The following is a 10,970-nucleotide window of genomic DNA, read 5'->3' on the forward strand; positions in this document are numbered from 1 at the left end:
TTTTTATTTCGCATCTTAATTTAGTTCTCCTCTCACTCTTCGTATGCGTTGGAGTTCAGCTCAATAAATTGTAACTGTACCCAAGCTCGAAGCGTTCGCCTCGTCGATGCGCGAATTGTGGCATGCTCAAAAGAAGTAATAAGTTTTTTGTTATTTCATGGGTATGGCGTAGGCGTATCTGTGGTCTTGGGTATGCATCAAGGCGAATTTATATAAGGTGATAGCAGGAGTACAATAACAAAAACTTACATGTATTTTGTTTTTGCTTTGGCGGCATAAACTGTCAAAATCTGTAAGAGTGTGTGTGGAAATTCAAACAAAATTTTTCAATTTGACATAGCCCAGCAAACATTTGGAGTCATAAATGAGTCTTTAAGGAGTCCTATTTCGGAGCCATTATGCTCATAATGAGCTCACTTAAGAGTCCGATATGAGGGTGTTTCCCTTTCTCCGAAGGTCGACTTATATGAGCTTAAATTCCTACAACAAATGAGCCTCAATATGAGTCATATTGGACTCTTATTGGCCTAATATACGGCTCATTTTGGACTCTTTTAAAACAATTATTGGCCTCATATATGAATCATTTCAGACTCTTTTCGAGCCTCTAATCAGCCTCATAAATTACTAAATTCGGACTCTTATTTTAGGTTGTTCCTTGAGTCTTATTGAACGCACTTTATTTGCAAAAGCATTCAGCGAAAATTCCTTTCAAATAACATGCATACATACTTACGTGCATATACACATTCCAACATGCAGGCAATAGCAGCAGCTACAGCTAAATTTTGTTCATTTATTGTTTTCTAATTATTTTCAATTTCTGTATAAACAAGTTTGGATATAAATTTCAAATCTTTATTGTTTTTATAATGGCACAAGGTGCTGGCTCATAACTTGGATCATATATGAGTCCTAAAAGATTCATATAAGAGTAAAAAAATTTTGGTTTTTGAAACTCATATTTCTTACCTACCTAGGACTCCCTTCGGACTCATATATTCTGAACGCTCAGAATATGTTTGCGGGGAGGAAGCCGTGAGGCGAAACACATACACAAAATCAGCTGATCTAGTAACACCACCTTATATAAATTCGCCTTGGTAAGCATTATAGTGCGTGCGTTCGGTCGAATGCACGATGCTTAGATCGTTTTCTATTCCCAAGATGTTGTTGCGACAAAAATCGTGCACTGCAATCAGTGTTGCCAGGTCTTCGGCATGAGAAAACGTCCCTCTTGGTCTGAAAAAACGTAATTTTCCACCCTAAAACGTCTTTTTCAAATGTATGCACAAAGAATTGTTCTTATTAAACTTTCATCGTATACAAAGCTACATATGTACGTAAGGTATATTAAAATGTCATTTGCTCACATTTAAAATTCATTCTAAACTGGTTTGAGATCGTTAATATAAAAATCATTTTATACATGCACTTGTGATCAGCTCATTAAGTCATCGATTTCGGCTGTTTCTTTTTTGTTTATTTAATGTTTATTATTTTTCCATAAAAGCCTAGCTCATTATATAACAAACAAAATATAAATCCACATTTCAAACTTTGTGCAAAAATTATAAAAAATTGGCAAAATAACAGCTAGATTTTCAACTTTTTATTCAGATGTTTTAGAATTTTTTTGAGTATGCAGGTTGATAGCCCATTAAATTCCAGGGCAATAATGTGCAAGTTTTAAGGTGCTAAATAATCGCGTTGATTTTTAATATTTTTTTTTCTTCTTGTAAACATTTGGTTAAGTGGTCTGTTGTCGACAATGCTAAATTACGTCCTGTTAAGAAGGAACATATGTAGCAATATTTCAGCCTTTTTACGTTCATTACATTTTCAATAAGGGGCCCCATGCGACTAATTGTGTAATTTTCTTTATGCGCTTAAATAAGGGTTAAGTCATCTGTGTCCAAAGAATAAATATTTTTTTGAAGCAGCTGCTGCAAAAAACAAAGCTACTTACAAGATTTAGTAACAGAGAAAAATTACTGGGAAGTTAAAAAACGTAATTTTTTACATAAAAAACGTCCAAACGTCAACAGGATATAAAAAACGTCCAAATGACGTTAAAAACGTCAACCTGGCAACGCTGACTGCAATGGCGGGTAACGTCCACTTTCAAAGGAGATTATGGGCATACTTCGGTATGCCGGGTCAAATGGTATTTACCTAATGGTGTGTTTCGCCGCTAATGTGGACGAAATAGCCGCAAGGTGGATACACTCCATTTATCCAGAAGGAGTGGAAGATGACCTTTGAAACATGGCAGAGTTTGGGAGAGGATGCCCTTGGGGTGTTGTACTCTCGCATCTTAAAGTGTTTTTAGCAGTGGACTCGCTATTAAAGGAAATGCAGGACTTTGAATAAAGGCACTGAGAAATCCGGAGCTAGATGAATGCACTATGCGTGGTCTGGCTGTCAATCCCGGTATGACAGAGACGTAAAACTAAGTCTTCGCAGAAGTGAAGTATCTACGGGTAACTCTGGATAGAAAGTTGGAAAACTCACGCCGAGCTGAATGTAAATCGTAGCATTATAGGCGCAATCAGTACTACGCCTCGTACATTAAAAGTGAGCTCAAGCTCCGACGCGATTTTCAGTACAAATTTTTGAACTTATCAGTGCAAGAACTAAGTCGGAGCTTAAGCTTACTTTTTATGCCATCATTTCGATTGTGACACGAATATCGATTACGATAAATAGTTAGTTTTCTTTCAAGAGGGCCATGGATATATCAAATCAGATGCCTTTCTGGGCTCTTGGGTATAATGGCAACGGTTTTGTAATCGGAAGTCCTTGCAATAGTTAGGACCGTTTGCACCACGTCTAGTTAACACTAACTGGATCGATCAAATGTCATTTGCTGGCTGTCGATAACGTCGATAACGATGTTTAAATGGGAGTTAAAATTAATCAGACAAGATGCAAATGGCCACATCATTGGCGAAAGGTGGCGGGAACATTAAATAAGGGTCTGCAACGACAGCCAAACAATTGAAAACTGCTTGTTCAGGAATTTTAAGCCTGAACACTGGTATTTAGGCTAAGCATAGCGCGAACTGTCTGATATAGTCCGAACCTTTTTTTCATGGCACATTTCAAATATTCCAACTTTATTAAGTTAAGAAGACATACATAAATGTAAATATTTACCACTCAATGAATGAATTGATTACACTCTGTGCAACCCCCATTAACTGCATCTGCATCATGAACAGCGAAGAAGCTGTGCAAAGGAAGATGTAGTCCACCAACTACCAAAAATGTATGCACATAAAAATACATGTTTACTGTTTAGGTACGTGTATCTAATTTTAGGTACATTATGAAAATTTAGTATTCATCACTAGTACGAAAAAATAATAAAGTGACGTCAGCGAAAGGGTGGATGCTGTCAAATCGAGAAAGAGAGGACTAGCGGTCCGCGGAAGGCGCCACCTTTGTTTCGCTGAATCGTGAATTCGCCCTATAAACGGTTTTCAAGTACATAATTTCATTATCAGGCCAATTCTTAATACCCCCGGGGAGTTTGTTCTCCGGGAATTTGTTTCTCCCGAGAAATAAATCCCTCAATAATAAACTCCCAGGAGTAGCATTTTCCCCGAAAACTTGGGAGGAGGAAATTCGAACTTCGAAAACGATGTTTGACACTTTCTTGAGAGCTCAACTCCGCCATTTAATATAAAAAATCTTCAGAGAATTTTTATTCATGATAAGAGGAAAGGGAAAAGAGAGAAAACTCCCGGATAGTTTCTGTTCACAATCGGCCTGTATATGTAGTATATTAAAAGTGAAATGATCAGTTATGAAATTTATCATTATATGTTCTAAAAATATCTAGAATAACAAGCGAAAATCACCAAGCTCTATATCGCAGCAGTGGCCACATTGTGTGTGTTTTCACAGAGACGGTTTATGTCAAAACATTGAAGTGAAATTACCTTCTAAAAATTATTGTATCATGTTCCAAGGCATATTCAACAAGGTAGAAGCGACAATTCAGCCGAGCTCTCTCATAGCTAACTGTAATGTCAAAAAAAGTAAAAAAAGAAATTAACCCTTTGTTATGCATTTACCATATTTGATAAAACTCAATATCTTTGAAATGAAAGTTTTTGTGAATATGAAAATATTTAAAACCTCATTAGAATCAGCTTCATTTTAGTTATTGCATTTTCGTTTCAATGTAAATGTGGAAATGAATACTTACGCAAAATTACACACTCATTTATAAAAACCTTTCGACAATTTTCTTGCTTTTACTATCCGAATGTTTTTGAGCATTTATTTTTTTAATCAAATACTTAATACTAAAGTCTATTAGACATAAAAAAGTTTGATTCTACTATGTAGTATATTTACATCAGAGCTTAACTTTAATAATTTAGCTATTAAATTTTACTTCCAGTTTCTTTATGTCAACAAGGAATTCTGGTTTAGGTTTTATCAGACGACTATTTGAAATTTCGTCTATCCATGTGTGAGATTTTCTCTTCATATTTGGTATGATAAATCCTGCACCTGGGAACAAACGCGTCCGCTTAGAAATACTCGGCTGCGATGGGCAACAAATAAAGTCACTGGATCTGGGATCTAAGCCAAATTTGTGCTGGACAACCCTTGAGCTGCCTCATAAGTTGCTCGGATGTGATGTCATGGCGTATGAGTTACCTATTAACATGAATATTTTATGAAGAGTGAAGTCGTATTTAATGGGATAGAAATTGAGTTATTTGAACTTAGTAGGTAAAGAAGACATCTAAGTCAAAATGATCTGAGAAAGATATACAGTAGTCAAAACTATATTTCCAACCATGTATCACACTTTTGAACCGAGTAATAAAGAAAACAATTATGAAGAAAACTTGATTTGGACTCACCCAGATTATGGGTATTTTTAGGATTCGACAAGGACGAACATTTTTATAACGGTAAAAAAGTAAGCTTAAAAATTTGCAAAGATTTATCTATCGTATCGGTCTGATGTACATTATATGTGTACGTTTGCTCGGGCTATTGGTTAGGTTTCGCTGTCTGCCGGGATGTTATTACCGGACAGAATGTCTGCCCTGATAAATACAGACTTCTAATACTACAATAAGTAAAATATTAAAATTCCAGAATGCTTTTGAATTTTTTATTTATTTATTATGTTGACATTTTCAAAAGTGTCTGCCATGTTCTCAAAACCGCCATAATTGCCTGCCATTATTATTTTGGATTAATAGTAATATTGAGGCTGCGTTTCTTTATACTTCCAGATAATCCCATTTCACAGCCAGAATAAACAGAATGCGTTTGAAATATACGTTAGCATATCATCAGGAACATTCTAAAGAATAAGTAAACAAATATGTTTATTCCAAACGTTCAGAATGAATAAAGAAATGCAGCCTGAATATTAAAATACTTAAATTGTAGACTTATTAAAATACTTTCGAAGTTGGTCTAAATTTTCTTCATTTACGACCTGCGTGACTCTGTATGGACCGCAGCCGGGCTTAGTTATGTAGTCTCCCTTCCAAGTAGAGGAGGTACCAAGGCGCGACTGAAGAAAATTTGGGCTTTGGTAAATTACATGCAGTCTGCTGTTCACTGGCTCTTAGACTATAGACAAGTATAGAATTTTTCACAAAAGTCATGTTACGAATAATTTAAACTATTTAAAACGAAGGCTGGGAAAACGCTAAAATTGCTAATACGCCTTTTTTCTTATTTCGTAGAGAAATATTGCCGATAGATATCACTCTAGTAATGAGAACATAATTGATTGCCAATATCGTTTAAAATCTTAAACGTTGCGAAATTCTTTACGTATATATCGCACGTTTAATAATATAGAGATGTAACTCAAAATTTACGTTTTTGGAGATTTCCTTATGCAGTTAATAAGCTTGATGAGTAGAATATGACGTTCAGTCTTACAGATAACCAAACATCCCAAATATGGCGAAGATATGTGTTTTTTCCATCTGTATTTTTAACCGACTTCCAAAAAAGGAGGAGGTTATCAATTCGTCGGAACATTTTTGTTTTTTTCTATGTATGTTACCGCATAACTTTGGACCACCGATTTCGATAATTCTTTTTGCAACAGAAAGGTAATATCTCAGAGGTGGCCCCATACTAATTTGGTTTAGATATATATATTTTTTTTAAGTCGGTTTTTTTTTGCTAAAAATTAATTGTTGTATACCAACTGTATGAATTGATAAAACTTTGATGGCGTTTTCCCACACAATTTAAATTTTTAAATACTTCGTTACATTATAAAAGTGCGATTTTATGTATTTTATAATTATAAAAAATAAACGCTCGTAAATTTTATCCGCTGACAAAATTTCGTTAATAGCTAATTAATTTATGTTGATACGCTGATTGTAAAGGTGGAAATGTAGAGAAAAAAGTTTGGATGTTATGAAAATGCATAGCTTAACTGGCTGAAAAATTATCGAAGGTCATTTGTGTACATATTTATGTATGCAGATGGGTACTTGATTACATGCCCATTTACAAAGCCATATTAACATAATAATTTTATGTATCTACAATAAATTTACATAATTTTGTTTATACCCGTATATACCACATATATGTATATATGTATGAGTGTACATACATATGCCACTTCATACCGGTTCGCTCGAAAACAGTAGTGAAAATACATATATATAACGCACATTATTACTATGAACCATATTTAATTTCTTAATTTTTAATCGACTTCAAAAAAGGGGGAGATTATCAGTTCGCCGGAATATATATATTTTTTTATGTATGTTACCGCATAACTGTGGACCATGTTAACCGATTTCGATAATTCTTTCTTCATCGGAAGGGTGGTACCTCAAGGGTGGTCCCATACTAATTTTGTTTATATCCGATAATTGGATCGTGAAAAAATTAACGATAACCTTAAATTTTTATATGAGGATTGAAGTCGGTTTTGTTTTTTTGCTTAAAAATTACTTGTTTGTTTCTCTTATCAAAGCGAATAGTTAATTTAAGCTATAGTCACGCTTTTAAAACTCGTAAAATACCTGTTCATAAAAGGAATATAAGTTAACATGTATTTGTTTTGATTTGGGATATTGCTTTTCGTTTTTTTGGTGCATCGCTGGCGCTATTTAATATATGTATAATTTAAGCAAATATTTGATGCTGTTTTGTTTGGGCCCTTCAACTATTAACATCCGGTTGCATGGGTTTTTGGCGCCAATAAGGCACTAACCTTAATTCAAACCACATTTTTACATAAATATGTATGTATGTAAATAAATATGTAATAATTCATCTTCCTGTTTGGCGCTGCAATCGCCTGAAACTACGCGCACACTGCAACCGGTATCGGCGGAACATTTCACTGCGTTCGAAATTTAAATGAAAACCTAGTGATAGAACTATACGAGTACCGAGTACAGAGTATCGATACTTTTCATGAGTACTGAGTAGTATCGAGAACTCGATGCTTTTTGACAAGTACTGAGTAAATGTCGCGAATACCAAAAAGAATCGACGTATTAAAAACTTGCAAAGTAAACTTTTTAAAAACTACATACAAATTTTGTTTTCAATTACATTGAACATTTTTTTTAAAATTACCCAACAAACATTGTAGCGAACGTTCGAAAATTATCTTCGATATGCAATATGAATGCCGTGTAAATGAAGATAACGCTAATTTCCATCAATGCTGTCATAACTCAAAAAACCAAAAACTCTAGAAAAACGGCTCTAAAGTTAATAATTTTTATATACTTCCATAATAAAATTTAATACATATCTTGTTCAAATGACCTATTGGTATTCCGTACAACTATGAAATTTTTACACGACATAGAAGAAGAGGTAGAGGTCATTTAAACATTGGGCTCGGTAAAAAATTCTTAAATTATTGGAAAACAAATCTCTTGCCTCACTTTCGAGATAATGAATGGGGTAAGAGGGTGGTCTACGGCTCGATAACTTGGCCATTCTCCATCGAAACGGAGCTTGGTTATTTAATGTATTCTACCTTCGTTGTAAATTCGTAATCCAGCCCATTCTCGAATAAAATGTCTGTAAAAAAAACTTCTTTAGAAATGCTTCTTCGATCAGATTTGAGCTATTAAAAGCAATGTCTATTAAATTTACCAATAGGAATAGGTCATAAAAGTAAAGTAATCTGATTTGTGTTTACTTTTCCCGTTTGCCTCAAAAATACATGGAAGTACGAGTATTATCGATACTTTTTTGCAAATATGAGTACTGGCATCGATTCTTCTTTAGATTGCTCTAATTGAGTACCGGTATCGATACTTTTCCAAAAAGTTCTATCACTATGAAAACCAGATTTGTACATATACATACATAAATGCAGTCGACTAATAACCGCGCCAAGTGTACGCGTCGTTTTGGACGTACATAAATATCAGTCGACTGAAATCGGACGGCCCATCCAATCGAATGTGCGCCTAGCATAAGCGGTTTTGGCCAAGTCCAATAAAGCAACCAATCGTTTCTCTTCTCAGCCAACTGGCGTCAATTAAAAATGCCTAGTCCTTCTCCACTTAGTCTTTCCATCGCAGAGGAGGTCTTACTATTACTCTTATACCAGCAGTGGGACCCGCGTCGAATACGTTCATGGCTAAAGTATTTTGTCAATTCGTATAATCGTAGGGACTACACTTGGCTCAGAAGATAGACCATTCGACATTTTCCACGACGAATGGAAATGGAAACAAGGAGCCTTACCCCTTCAGAAATCATTTTCTACACATGGACGAAAGACGTGAGCCCCTGCTCTCAGTGCACACTACCGCAACTGCCAAAATAGTACAAAGCGGAAACAAAGTCTTCAAATAGATCGCCGGCAGCACTTGCGCCAAAGACAAAGGAACGTTGTTGGCAACATATTAACAAGGAAATTAGCCGGCCACAGTGAGCGAAGCTGCAGACCTGCCACAACTAAGCACTCCGCACAGGTAATGTCGTCAGAACATCAGCTACGCAGCGAGGCTCAGGTGCTGCCCGTAAGGGAACACAACATCATGCTCAGTAAGTAGTAGGCTCGTCCGGAGGCATCTCTACGAACTGTAGGAAGAGGTTACCCTATGACACCAACCACTTTTCCCGCTCAACCCAACCCAACTAACACTCCTCTCCATTTGGTCCGACCTAAATCGAGCATACAAATGGGGGATGGAAAGCGGCTACTCAAAACAATAACTTATCTACCAAATATCGTAATCTGAAATCAGGTCATCTCATGAAAAAAATCGATTTTTGGTTAGTTTAAGGACATTGCTAGGGCGACGCCGAGGAGATCTCAAAATTTAAGTTTCTGAACACGCAAATAAATTATTTTGAACAATCTCCATTAAAGAACGAACATTTATAACGAAGATGGCATGGCGCTAAAACTAGTTTGACTTCAAACCATATTTGGCAAAAGATTACTATAATTCGTTCCAAAATGCACATCATACTCTTACCCTGTCGAATTCCGGTCGGTTGTACGTTTACCGGATTGACTTGGCGGAGCACATACTCCCACCAAGCACCATCGCTACAGTAGTAACCCACCAAAACAAACCCGCCGCTCCGCACAATTGACACCCGCCCAACCATCAACCAGTGGGCCAACTCCCAGTAGGCAACCCAGGACATCCACAAAGGTCAGGTTGTTCCACGGTTAGGTGCAACGCATGCAACAACCTGGTGCGACCTGAAACGCTGCTCAGGCTTTACATACCATTTTGAATGCAGTACTGCATTCACTGCAGCCACAACACCCAGTGCCAACGATAGCTCAACAATCGTCGGCCACGCCCACGCCGGCGCCAGCACCAACACCAGCAGTAAGACCATCCGGCCTGAGACCAGCGCGTCAAGCACCACAGGCACCGCAGGCAGCGTGCCAGTACTCATTCACCACGCTCGTAGCCATCACCAGAGACCAGTGAAACCAGTTTAATTACAACGGCCTACAGAGTAAGATCACTGAGATAGTTGGTTTCAAGAGATGAAATCGTAGTCCCCGGCGACCCAGTAGACCAAACTCCACTCCGGCTCGAACAGTCACAGTCAGGACGAGTTCAACGTTCTCCGGAGAGATCGTGCCCGTGGCTCATGAGGCAGCGTAGCCCTTATATTGCATAACGCGGTTCAATATCGGCTCAATTCAATGCTCTTCCACTACCATCTTGTGCGCGCGTAGCTGAGCGTAATATCCGCAGGATCATCAACGTAGCAGCAGGATTAACAAAGTTCTCATAGGCGTCTCCGCAGAAGCGGCGGGACTCGCGGACGGGCGTGATCGAATCCGCCGGGCTAATCCAGGGGATCTCCGTATCATCAGAGATCTGAATAGTGACATTAGAAACCTGGTCAATGAATATAACGGGAAAATGTGGAATGAGCGTCTTAAGGCCTGCAATCTCTCTGACGGAGCAAACAAACTGCGGACCAGTCAAGTCTCTCTCCCATCCGACTAAGCGTAAGGACAATGTGGTCCTTACATTTGGCATCACTACATCGGATCAAAGGACGCGCGCGCGTTCTTCAGCCGACAATTCATTGCACACCCAGAGAGAGACAAACTTCGCCCCAAGACACACCATCGTCTTTACCACAGAAGAGACGCGGCAACTGTCAACAACGCCAAAGCATCTAAGGCGTTAGGCCCAGACGGAATCTCCATGCATACGGAAAAAGCCAGGAGTTGCGGGAGTCGAGTACATCACCGATGCTTTCAACTTGTAGCTGTCCACCCTGATCATCCCCGAGATGTGGAAAATGTGCTGGATCATTCCCATTCTTAAACCAAGGAGGCTGAGATTCATATCCTCCCATCCTCACTTGCAAAACCAACACTACTCCCCCCAGCCTGACGAAACATCTCAAGTTAGCCGCAGCATTGAGCGCCATCACCACACAGATCAGCGAGGGTTTGAACCAACGCCGAACCTTTGATAGAATAGGAC

This window comes from Rhagoletis pomonella, unplaced genomic scaffold (assembly GCF_013731165.1).
Source record: "Rhagoletis pomonella isolate Grant_MI unplaced genomic scaffold, Rhpom_1.0 Rhpom_scaffold_00002, whole genome shotgun sequence".
Taxonomy (NCBI): domain Eukaryota; kingdom Metazoa; phylum Arthropoda; class Insecta; order Diptera; family Tephritidae; genus Rhagoletis; species Rhagoletis pomonella.